Source organism: Protopterus annectens, chromosome 3.part0 (genome assembly GCF_019279795.1).
Source record: "Protopterus annectens isolate FY-2018-M chromosome 3.part0, PAN1.0, whole genome shotgun sequence".
In the NCBI taxonomy this organism is placed as follows: Eukaryota; Metazoa; Chordata; order Ceratodontiformes; family Protopteridae; genus Protopterus; species Protopterus annectens.
In genome coordinates, this window is record NC_056731.1 from 1787871251 (window position 1) to 1787884395 (window position 13145).

At 46.7% G+C, this 13145-nt stretch overlaps 1 pseudogene; it reads left to right on the forward strand.

The window, feature by feature from the left end:
- The first annotated feature begins 3800 nt into the window (after positions 1 to 3800).
- On the forward strand, positions 3801 to 3954 carry LOC122797358 (annotated as a pseudogene).
- The last annotated feature ends 9191 nt before the right edge of the window (positions 3955 to 13145 follow it).

A 13145-nucleotide genomic window follows, 5' to 3' on the forward strand; every position in this document is an offset into this window, starting at 1 on the left:
GGATGGCCAGGGGCATTTGTATTGTGCTGCTAGAGGTGAAATTCCTTGACTGGTGCAAGATTAATGAAAGAAAAAGCATTTGCCAAGAATGTTTTCATTAATCAAGAACGAATGTCGGAGGTTCAAAGACAATCAGATGCCATCATAGTTTTGACCAGAAATTATGCCGAGTGGTGTTATCCCCATGACCCACTGGGGAGCTTCCTGGAAACCAAAGTCTTCGGGTTCTGGGGGGAGTATGGTTGCAAATCTGAAACTTAAAAGAATTGACAGAAAGGCACCACCATGAATTTGACTCAGCATGGGAAACGCCACCTGGCCCGGACATGGAAAGGATTGACAGATTGCTAGATCTTTCTTGATTCTGTGGGTGATTGGTGCATGGCTGTTCTTAGTTGGTGGAAGGATTTGTCCAGTTAATTCCGATAACAAATGAGACTCCACCATGCTAACTAGTTATGAGTCCCCGTGCAGTTGTCTCCAACTTCTTAAAGGGACAAGTGGCTTTCAGCCACACAAGATTGAGCATGATGTGATGCTCTTACATGTCCTGGGCTGCACATGTGCTACACTGAATAGATCAGCATGTGTTTACCCTAGGCCGACAGGTCTGCGTAATCCGCTGAACCCTACTCATGATAGGGATAGGAGATTTACTTATTGTAATTATTTAGTTATTTATTTATTTACATTTGTTGACCGGGAGTGTCCGACTGGACGTAGGTCCATTTTCAGTGGAGGCCCGGGGAGAAAAGCTCCACAGTTAAAATAAACAGACAGTAGTTACATTGGATTCCATAGCGATTAACAATTTAACATAGCAATTACTTACAACATATTTACAGACGAAGAATATAGTACACCAGTGGACAACTAGAATCTTTATCTGTGAAGTAAATAACAGACATTAACAAATGTTACAATAAGAAGTTCCTGCATAATAAGTACTAGGCTTATGAGCATCTGAGCTTGCTATAATCAAGGTAGTTAATGGAATGGAAAGAAAGGTAGTGGTTGGATGGGGTGGGTGATATTAGAGTGGGAGTTTCAAGGGCATAGCCAGCATGTTTTTAGGTGCGCTTTTAGTAAAGTTTTGAAGTGGGTGCATGATGGTATGGAGGTAATTGTGGGTGGGAGGGTGTTCCATAATTTGGCTATGGTGCAAGAGAATAGTGCTTCATCAGCAGAGTTATTGGCTTTAGTGATCTGCAAGTGATTTTTGTTGCTGGATCTTAGTGGGCTGGTGGTGCGATAGGGTTGGAGTAGATTCTGGAGGGATGGGACATTTAGTGGATGGTTTACTAGTTTGTGGGCTAGTGACAGTTGATACCACTGAAGGAGGTGAGGGAGTTCAAGCCAGCCCAGTTCAGCAAGTGAGATACAGTGGTGACTATGGTAGGATGCCCCTGTGGTGAATTTGGTGATTTTGTTGTAGCAGGTCTCTAGCTTGTTTAGATCGCATTGCCTTAGGTTGGTATATATTGGAGAGGCATAAAGTAGGGTGGAGATAAGGTGGGAATTTGCTACTGAAATCTTTGCTGCTTTGGTGAGAAGTTGCTTATTTCTGTATAACGCTCCTAGTTTTTTGTGGACTTTTTTATGGTCATGGATATGTGAATGTCAAATTTTAGTTTATTGTCTATTTCCACTCCTAGCAATTTGGTGTGTTCAGTTGGGTATATAGTGGTGTTGTCTTTTGCTGTGATGTTAAAGTGAGAGTTGTTTTGAGTATGTTTGGTGGGTTGGAAAATGAGTAGTTTAGTTTTATTTGGGTTGAGTATTAATTGGGCATCTGATAACCAAGTTACAACAGAGGAAAAGGCTTCCTGTGTGACTTTTTGCAGTTTGGCTAGGGACTGGGCTGAGCAGATGATGGTTGAGTCATCTGCATATTGTATGAGTGTGCCATGTTTGGTGGCAGAGGCTAGATTATTGGTGTAAACAGAGAAGAGTAGGGGTCCAAGGATGGATCCTTGGGGAGCCCCTATGGAGACAGGTAGTTGGGGAGATATGTCATTCTGCCATACTACGGATTGTTGGCAGTCAGACAGGTATCTCTGAAACCAGTTGGTGACTAATTGAGAGAAAGATAGGTTATTGAAGAATGAGATAAGTTGTTTGTGTGGGATCATGTCAAATGCTTTAGATAGGTCTAGGAAAGTAGCAGAGGAGAGATAGCCATTGTTTTTATGCTGAAGAATAGTGTTAGTAAAGGTGAGTAAGGTAGTGGTGGTGCTATGGTTTGGTCGGAAACCATGCTGAGTATTGGAAAGGAGGTTGTTAGTAAGGAGGTAGTCTGAGACCTGAGAGTGTATGCATCTGGCTAGTATTTTGGCGAGTGGAGAAAGAATAGCTATGGGGTGGTAACTGGTTAGTTCTGTGGGGGGTCCGCCTTTGCGGAGGGGAATTATATGTGATACTTTCCACAGTGTAGGAACGTAACTTTCTGACAGATCGGTTAATCAAGATGGATATTGGGTAGGACAGAGCATCATCTGCAATTTGTAGGTATTCACTTGGGAGGTTGTCTGCTGCTAACTTGGTGGGTTTAAGTTTAGTTAAGAGTTTTTTTTATGTTGGAGGTAGGTACAGGAGAAGAAGAGAAGAAGAGAAGGCAGTGGGGAGATTACTAGTTGAAGGTGTGGGTTGGAGGGGAGGGGGTTGTGTTGTTTCACTAGTGATAGTATGGTTTGTGTGAAGTGTGTGTTGAATGAGGTAGCAATATTTTCTGAGGAGTGAGTGATGTTAGGAGGAGGGGTACTGACTTTACCTGGGTGGAGGATGGATTTTATGGAGGACCAGAATTGTTTGGGGCTGTGTTGTGAGGAGTCTAGGGCAGACTGGTAGTATTGGAATTTGTCCTGTTTTATTAGCTTTTTGACTCTATTGTGTAGTTCTAGGAATTTCTGTCTAGTTGAGGGGGTTTTGGTTTTGTGCCAGTGCTCCAAGGCTGTATCCCTGTTTTTCATTTCTGACTTAGTGGTTTTCTGTAGCCATGGGGAGGGTTGTGCTTTGGTTCTGGAAAGTCTTATGGGGGCATGGTAATTAAGGATGCTCAGGAAGGTAGTATTAAAAAATTCAACTGCGTCATCAAGACTGAGGTACTTTAATTAACCTGAGATTGCAATTATTCCCCATGAACGAGGAATGGCTGGAGTCGATCACAGCCCCAGTGGTGCACCGAGAAGATGATCAAACTTGACTATCTAGAGGAAGTAAAAGTCAAAACAAGGTTTACATTGGTGAACCTGCAGAAGGATCATTAATACTGAGAGCCCAGGGATCATGCCAACCCTGGTTAACACCACTCCTCACTCTGCCTTCCCGACATTTTCCGTCTCTCACTCCCGCTCTTCTCTCTTTGCACACCCTGGAGGCAGCCAGCAGGACCCAAAGGGTGGAGGGAATTGAGAGGTGGTGGTGGAATGGCGGGGGTCCTCTCTGCATGGCGGCAGGTGCAGGCTGTCCTCTGTCATGCACCCTGGAGATGACCGGCTCCATGTGCTGGAGGGGGAGAGTGAGGGGATGCTGGCCCTACCCTCCAGCTACGTAGGACCACCCCCTGAGGGGAACTCCCCTCAACAGCAGTCGTGGGTATCTGTGGAGGATGGCCTGCTCCCCACAGGGCATTAGTTCAAAGACGCGGGCTAGCCACCGTGTGTCTCCATGCCATCCCACAATGCGGAACCAATAACCCCGGTCTGGGTGCAGTGATGATGCACGTGAAACGTCGCATGCTCGTGACTGGTGCAACATCGCGTGGGCAGTGGTGCCCCAGGCAAATGAGAAGAGAAAGGTATAACCATGAGTGGTGGATCACTCTGTTCATATGTTGATGAAGAATGCAGCTAGCTGTGAGAACTAATGTGATTTACAGGACACATTGATCATTGACCCTTCAAACACACTTTGCGGCCCCAGGTTATTCCCTGGGCTATGCCTGTCTGAGGGTTGTTCTGCCTTTGATCACCCCCAGGGGTGTCCCACCCCCATCAAGGGTGCAGCAAGGGAGTCGAGGAGCCCATGCCCGGCTGCCCTGTCCCCCTAGGGCAAGATGTGGATGAAGGAGAGGAGCTCCCACTCCCCCAAGCCAGGAAGCCTGTCTATGGAAGAGAGGAAAGATGCATGTATCCAGCCCACCACCCCAGAGACTGTTGGTGGTACCACTGTCTGGCTATCCTACCGGGGTGAGGCCCGATGCCTGTCCAATTTCCACACGCCAGGACCGCATTGGCCTTCCGCATCCACCACCTGGATTCTGGGTGAGGGGGGAGCAAGTGCAAGGGTCAAGGGGAGGGAAGGCACATCAGTCCATCCCCGTGGTTTTCCTGCCCGCCTCCTCCCACCTGTGACAATGCTCAGAACATGACCTCAGATCAGATGTGGCTACCCACTGAATTTAAGCATAGACTGCGGTGGTGGTGCTGCGGTAGTGTTGTCGCCTCAAAGTAAGACAGTGTCCTGTTCGATTCTCAGCTAGAGTCTGTTCTGTGTGGAGACATGCGTGAATGGGCATACCTTCGTTGAAGGTTGTGCATCAGGGCCGGCAACTCATCACGTAAAAATCTACTGCCAATCATTAGTGGACCGGAGTTCTATTGTGGCAACCCCTAACTGGGAAAAGACACAACACAACAACTAAGCAGAGGAAAAGAAACTAACCCAGATTCCTTCACTTAATAATGGCGAGTGAAGAGGGAAGAGCCCAGCACCAAATCCTCACCCAGGTGATGAGCATAGGGGAATGTGGCATACGGAAGTTTGTCTCCCAGTGCCACCCAGGGGGCCCAAGTCCTTGTGATCAATGCTCAGCCCACGGATGGAGTGAAGCTGGTGGCAGCCCCCGTCATGTCTAGATCAGGCCTTCCAGGAGTTGGGTTGTTTGGGAATGCAGCCAAAAGTGGGTGGTAAACTCCATCTAAGGCTAAACACTGGCATGAGATCGATAACGGATAAGTACCATAAGGGAAAGTTGAAAAGAATTTTGAAGAGAGTCCAAGAGGTCGTGAAACTGTTCAGAGGTAAACTGGTGGGGTCCACCTGGTCCAACTGGAGGATTCAACTCAGCACCCGTGTTGGCCACCCAGGTGTGGCAGATCACCCTGTCCCTCTGGGAGTGAGGGGGATCGTCCCCAGACAAGCCATCTGCCATTGGGTGCACTTCCTCCATGGTGGTGCACTGGAAGTGGCTTCGGGTCAGCCAGGAAGGCCATGTGGAAGGTGGCTCTCCACCCTGGAGGGAAATGTTGCAGTCCGCTGCATCAGCCCTCGTCATACCCCCGGGTCGAGAGATGACCTCTGCTGCACCTACCCATGCATGCGGCTAGGGCCAGGGGCCCCAGGCTCCCAGTGGGACTGTCAACTGGGCTGGACTGTCCTCAATGAGGCCTGACAGGTGCCCTGGGTCTACAGCAATGTTGGTGACCCACCCGTCACATCTAGAAACATTGACCAAGGAGTCTGACTGGTGCACGAGTCCGAGGGTGGGAAGGAGACCCCATGGTGCAATGAAAGTGAGGGCCGGTGTGTGCCGGCTGAGGCAGTATCCACCCCCCCTGTGAAGGCAGCAGACCGCTGACCCATCTCACCCTTCCCATCGAGGAGGTGGAGCATGAGCATACCTAGTGGGACCTGAAGGATGGTGAACTATGCCTGGGCAAGGTGAAGCCAGAGTAATCTCTGGAGGAGATCCGTAGTGGTTCTGAAATGCAAACTGGTCATCCAACCTGGGTATAAAGGCGAAAGACTAATCGAACCATCTAGTAGCTGGTTCCCTCCGATGTTTCCCTCAGGATAGCTGGTACTCGGTGGACACAGTTTTATCTGGTAAAGTGAACGATTAGAGGTCTTGTGGCTGAAACAATCTCAAACTATTCTCAAACTTTAAATGTGTAAGAAGTCTGTCTCATTGGCTTGGAGCTGGGTGTGGAATGCGAGCGTCCAGTGGGACTCTTTTGGTAAGCAGAACTGGCATTGCGGGATGAACTGAACACCGGGTTAAGGTGCCCAATGCCGACTATCATCAGACCCCAGAAAAGGTGTTGGTTGCTATAGCCAGCAGGATGGTGACCATGGAAGTTGGAATCCACTAAATAGCGTGTAACAACTCACCTGCCGAATCAGCTAGCCCTGAAAATGGATGCGGCTGGAGCATCATGCCCATACCCAGCAATCACCAGTGCTAGTAGCGAAGGTGGCTACACCTTGATAAGTAGGAGGGCCACCGCAGTAGCACTGAAGCCCAGGGCGAGGGTCTGGGTGGAGCCGCCATGGGTGCAGATCATGGTGGTGGTAACAAATATTCAAATGAGAGCTTTGAAGGCCAAAGTGGAGAAGGGTTCCATGTGAACACCAGTTGCACATGGGTCAGTCAGTCCTGAGAGATAGCTGAGCACCATTCCGAAGGGACAGGTGATGGCCTTTGTCATCCTCAGCTGATTGAAAAGGAGTCAGGTTCAGACCCCCGAATCCAGAGCAGCTGAGATGGGCACCTCTTGGTGTCCAGTGCAGTAATGCAAATAATCTGGGAGAAGCTGATGGGGGCCCCTGGGAGAGGTCTCTTTTTTTCTAAAGGGCAGGATGCCCTAGAATGGGTTCACCCCGAGAGAGGGGCCTGCACCCTGGAAAGAATCGTGGTTCTGGTGGCATCAGGTGAGCTCTCCCCGGCCCTTGAAAATCTGGGGGATAAGGTATAAGTCTCGGCTGGGTCATACCCATATCCACAGCAGGCCCCCAAGATGAACAGCCTCTGGTATGTTAGAACAATGTAGGTAAGGGAAGTCGGCAAGCCAGATCTGTAACTTCAGGATAAGGATTGGCTCTAAGGGCTCAGTCTGTACAGCAGGGCATGAAGCAGGGCTAGACACACACAGTGGCTGGAAGAGGCATCTCCCCATCACTGCACACCCCTCTCCCAGAGGCACGGGGGTGGCAGCGGCAACTCTGGATGCATGTCGGGCCTTTCCTGTGGAACGCCCCAGCTGTGGCAGGTGCTGATCCCAGCCGGTATCCCACATGATCTGGCAACTAGCAGCTGACTTAGAAATGGTGCAGACCAAGGGATTCCAACTGTTTAATTAAAACAAAGCATTGCGAAGGCCTGAGACAGGTGTTGACGTGATGTGATTTCTGCCCAGTAACAGGTCTGATGAATGCTGAACACAGTGGAATAATGACTTCTTTGGACCTAGATGTCATACCTTTGTTTATAAGTCATTCAGCATAGAATGATTTCCTCACTACTGCAGACACATGTTGGTCAAAGGCTAGATTACTGTTTATGTATGTCCCTAAGTCCATGACTACTGAGTCAGCTCTAAGGGGTTTGTTGTCAATATGATAGTTATCATGGGTAGATGACTTCCCGAAGAATACTATTATGCATTTCTTGGCATTTAGTTTTACTCCATGGCCCTGACACTAGTTGTTTGTCTGGGTCATCCCTTCATGGAGAACATTTGTGTTGGTGTGGGATTGAATGACAGCTCCTAATTTGCAATCATCTGCCAATTTAGTCGGCCTTGACTTCAGAGAAATAAATGCCAAAAAGCAGCGGTCCAAGGATCATTTCCTAAGAGACTACGCTTGTTACTGTCCTTTTTGTATAGGTGGACTCCCCAATTCTAACTTCCTGGGTCCTGTCTCTGCTCCAGTTGCCTATCTACCAGGTGACCTAACCTCATGAGTTTGTCAACAATGCCCAAGTGGAGTATTGTGTCAAATGGCTTGTCCATGTCAAGACAGACAGTATGAACTATTTTTACCTCATCCAGTGCTTTGGTGACTTTCTCAAAGAAGTCCACCAGGTTGAGTAGGCATGATCTGCCCTTGATGAAACCAAACTATGTTGGGTCCAGTGCCTAGAGGTTTACTGCATCATTACTGATCATTGCCATGATAATTATTTCCATGGTTTTGCATATAAGACTAGTGAGATTTATAATTATGTAGTTTCCAGGGTCTTTAGATTACTGGAGAAGGGTGATTGTTGCTGTTCTCCATTCATGAAGCATGAAGCCTGTTTGGAGACTACAGTTAGATAGCAATTCCAGACAGTCTGATAGGCCACATTTCATGTTATTTAGAAGGCACCCTGGGATATTGTCTGGGCACATTGATGCAGTATTCTTGGCCTTACAGAGAGCATTAAGGACCTATTCCTTATTGATTGCAGGGAGAGTTATATTTAATGGCATTTCCTGAGGGAAGGTTGAGGGGAAAAGTTGGAGATGAATTTGTCAGCCAGTAGGTTCATAGGTTCATAGGTTGATACTAGGCTATCTGCCCTAGGGCATTTATAAGCCTAGCCAGAGTGTGTTTGGCTTTCACCACCCTTTTAGATTAGTTGACTGTGCCTCTGTATAGTAGGTCACAGAAGATAGCCCTTTTAAAGTTAGTTTGCTGTAACTCTGTCAAGCAGGGACACAGAAGAGATCCCAGGGGTAAACTTACAATCTCCCATCCACTCGTCAAGATTTCTCTTGAAGAGGGTCAGTGAGGGGCTCTGCCTAACATGGATTGCAATTTTGTTCCAGAGTGAGGGGAGCCTCTGGGATATGCATCTGTCCCTTCAGCATGTCCTATTTATTTCTGTGCTTAGGTTCAAGTCCCGGGAGCATGTAGCTCTAAGGGATTTGGATTTCCTGAGGTGAAACATGTCCATTAATTCTGGGTTGGACATGGCTTTATACGTCAGACACAGATCGCCTCTGAGTAGGCGGTACGCAACTGAGTAGAGCTGGAGTTTCTTTAGCCGAGCTGCATAAGGCATCTGTTTGAGCCCCTTGATCCTCTTGCTGAGGTACTTTTGGGGTCTTTCCAGTTGCTGCAGGTGTCAGGTAAGGTACATCCCAAATGGGGCATTGTATTCAATTATGGGCCTGATAAGTGATGAGTAGAGGGGCACAATGACCTCTCTTGATCTAGATGTGAATCCTTTCATGATAAGGTGGGCTATATAGAAGGTCTTTCTAACCACTTTGGCAATGTGATTGTCAAAGGAGAGATTGCTATCTACTTGGCTCCCCAAGTCCCTAATTACTTCTTCCATACTTAATAGATTACCACCTATGTGGTAATTTGTGGGCACTTTGTTTTTCCCAAAGGGGATGACTATGCACTTTTTGGCATTTAGCTTTAAGCCATGGCTCTGGCACCAGTTATCCGTCTCTGTGAGACCCTTTTGGAGGATGCTTGTGTCAGCTGGAGAGTCAATTACTGCACCAAGTTTGCAGTCATCTGCAAACTTGGTCAGCCATAGTCCACCCATGTTAGCCTGTACCTCTGAGAAATATATACCGAACAAGAGAGGTCCCAGGACTGAGCCTTGTGGGATGCCACTTGTAACTGGTTTAGAGTCTGACATGGCACCTGCTATTCTGACCATGTGGGTTCTATCCCTGAGCCAGTTTGCAACCCATCTTGTGACATAGGGGTTGATATTTAAGCTGGTGAGATTATTTATGATGCCCGAGTGGGGTATTGTGTTGAAGGATTTTGCAAGGTCCAGGTAGGCTGGGTGGACTACCTTCCCTTCATCTATGACTTTGGTAACTGTTTCAAAGAAGTTGACCAGGTTCAAAAGACAAGATATGCCCTTAACAAAGCCAAATTGGGTAGGATCCAGTGTCTGGAGGTTCCCAATGTCTTTGTTTATGATTTCCATGATGATACGCTCCATAGATTTGCAGACCAGGCTAGTCAGGCTTATAGGGCGATAGTTTCTGGGGTCTGTTGTGGCATCACCTTTGTGGAGTGGGACCACTGTTGCTGTACGCCATTCCTTGGGTACATATCCTTTAGTAAGGTTGAGATTGAACAGTGACTTTATATGAGGGTTTAGTTCTTCTTGGAGCTCGTGTAAGACGCAGCCCGGGACACCATCTGGTCCCATTGATGCTGAGTTTTTTGCTTTGGAAAGGACAGCTCTCACCTGTGCATCTGTGATCTCAGGAAGGCTACACTCTGTTGGGATAGACATTTGCTCTTTTGGGGGGAAGTGGGGGAGAAGTTTGCACTGAACCTTTCTGCCAGCATGTTGGCAATGTCTGTGGGTTCAGTGTATTTTTTGTCATTATGCACTAACTCAGAGCATATCTGGGAGTTGCCTCCCAGGTTTCTGACATAACTAAAGAAGGCCTTGTGATTATCTTTAGTGTCTTGTGCAATTTCTCTTTCAAAGCTGGCCTTAGATGATTTTATGAGGGATCGTAGTTTCTTGCTAGTACTGATCAGAGACGCCTTCCCTTTTTGGGAATTTGCTCTATCATGTAGTAGCTTTCTCCTTCTGTTGTATAGCTTATTTATGGCTGGGGTCCACCAGACAGGTCTCCTGCCTTTGGAGGAGTGAGTCTTGGTTTTATTTGGGATAGCATGATCCATGCATTCCTGTAGGTGTCCATAGAATGCTTTTGTAAAGGATTCTGCATTTTGGGCCATATTTTCCATTGGCCCAGGGGCTTTGAAGGATTCCACCTCAGTTTTGAGAAGTGTGAAGTTTGCTTTTGAGAAGTTCTTCACTGTGGTTTCCTTGGCTAGGGGTGGGGATGGAATATGGATGTCCAGTGAGATTAGTTTATGGTCTGATGTTACCAATGAGGGGTATACCTCTGGTGTGGAACATAGAGACCCCATGTTGGTGATGACCAGATCCAATATGTTTTCTCCTCTTGTGGGAGTGGTGACCAGTTGTTCCATAGCATTTGAGTTTATAAATTCTAGGCACCATTGGGCGAGGGTGTTTGGGCTTGAGTAGTTTTCCCAATCAATGTTTGGGTAGTTGAAGTCACCCAATATAATGGGGTTTGGAGAGACCTTCATATTCTCAAGTGTTCTCAGGAAAGCTGAGTGAGGTTCCTGTGTTTGGGAGGGTGGTCTGTAGCAGGCTACAAACTGAAAGGCAGTTTTGTCCACTGTTAGTTGCACATGGATGGTCTCCGATGCTTCGTGCAGTGCCACTAACCCGGAGGTGTGGGTATCTTTGATAAATATGGATACTCCCCCTCCTTTTGTGGTTCGGTCCGAGTTTTGGGGCCGGAAAGCATGGTATGAAGTATAACCTGTTAGTGCTGGGGTGCTCTCTGGAGCCTTGAACCAGGTTTCTGTTACTGCACAGATATCGATATTCTCCATACTGAGGAGAGTCTCGAGTGTATGCATCTTGAGGTTTAGACTTCTGGCATTGAGCAGTATTACCCTTAGTTTTTTTTTTCTTTATGTTGACTAGGGAGGTGGGTTTGTCTTTTGAGCCTTGCCTAAAAAAGGCACTATGGAGGAGGCAAGAGCCTTTGCCAGTATTCAAAAACCCAGGGGTGACAGGTGCAAGCTGTCCCTAGCGAAGCAACGTGGCTTGTCGAGCATGTCATCCAAGGCTGACAGACACTGGATCCCCTTTGAATGACACCAATACTTTAACCAATTGTTAAAATTGGTCATTTTGTCTTTATACTGTGGCATCATTCTTGGTGAGGGTAAGATGCTACTCAAGGTCAGGGTCATACCGGCCTGTGCGACATGATCAAAGAGCACCTCTATGTCTTTTTTCATGTAGTCCAGGGAGGTATGTCTCAGGTCATTCACACCAGCATGGACAATGATGGAGTCATATTTGTACGTGCTTTGGAGTCACCTGAGTGCTTGTGTTATGTGGCGGATCCTGGCACCCGACAGGCAGCTTTCAGTGACCTTCTCCTTGTTCAGTCTGGTGTGTGGGACGTCAGTGTGTCTGACAATAGAGTCACCTATTACAAGTGCATTAGGTATGTTATTTAGCCTTAAAGGCTGTGACTGTGTGGCACACTGACTTTGTGAGCTATGTGCTATGTTGGTATTGTTTCGTGGTAGGGGTTGCTTGTATGTCTGTTTTGGAGGTCTCTGCTGCTTAGGCAGATTTTTATTTAGAGCCTCCGAGTATGTTTTTGTGTTTTTATGTGTTTGGTTTGCTGATGCGATAGGTCTATGTGAGACTGGATTTGTGGTGTGTGTAGTTACCTTCTCCTCCTGACAGACTGTCCCAGTACTTGGTTGAGAGAGCTTAGCCACCAGTTTGGCTATATAGTTGCATCTCTCACATATATTTGAGCTTGTTGGGAGGAGGAGAGGGTGGTCTGTATACATAAGGCAGTTGTAACATTGCCTCAAGATTCCCAGATTCACCAGCTGGACTGGAGAGTAAACGTGAAACTGACCTTTGGACATGCCTGAATAATATAGGGAACTACTTATTGACTGATTAGAAAGAACCAATAGGGAGCAAGTGCTTAAAAGGAGTATAAGAGGATGTAGTGCTTAAGTTTATTAGAGTTTACCTATGAGATTACTTGTACAAACAAGTGCAGGGCTTTAGAATGAAAATAGAGTGCTTATTTTGAGATTTAGAGCAGTTCTAAGGGAAAAAGTGAAGAGCAGACTTTGAGGAGCTGGGAATGGTTTAAACCTGTTTAAGCGGCGCTGTCCGACGCTGCTCTGTGCGCAAGACCTCACAAAAAGAGAGTTGCAGGGTTTTAAGAGAGAGAGAGTTCAAAGAGTTTGGAATTGACCCAAAATGGCCAATAAAACTACAGCTTCTAGGCAGTAACCACTCCTACAGGGACAGGCAGGCTGCTCAGTGTTAACCACTGCCACTGGTGAACACAGAGACTTCCCTTTAGCCCAAGCCAGCACTGGCCTCCAAGAAACTTACAAAAAGTTCAGAACAGCAAATCTGTAACTGAACTTTCTTAAATTTCAGAAAGTGGGAAAAAAGCAAGATTTTTTTTTGTTTTATTTTTTTTTTTTGTTTGAGTTTAAAGGTAGCAGAAATACACAAGTAGCAAAATAGTCAGAACAGTACAATAAATGACCCCACACTTGAGTGCTAGGCCAGAGTCAGGTAAAATGCAATTTTAAGAAAACTGATTTTAAATTAAGTGCAATACAGGAAATGCAGTAAACAGGCCCTAGATGTGTTCTAAATACTGTTTCTAATACATATATCAACTTTAGCAAGCCTGAAAATGCCAAAAAGTAGGCAGCAAAGCAGTAATTTTAAACAAAAAATCAGAAGAAAATACTTAAAATCTCAAAAGTGGCTCCTTTCTTCTCTCAGCATTTTCTCCCCTTGGTAGGTGCTTCAGCAACAACTATCAAGCCTGGAAAGATGCCAACAC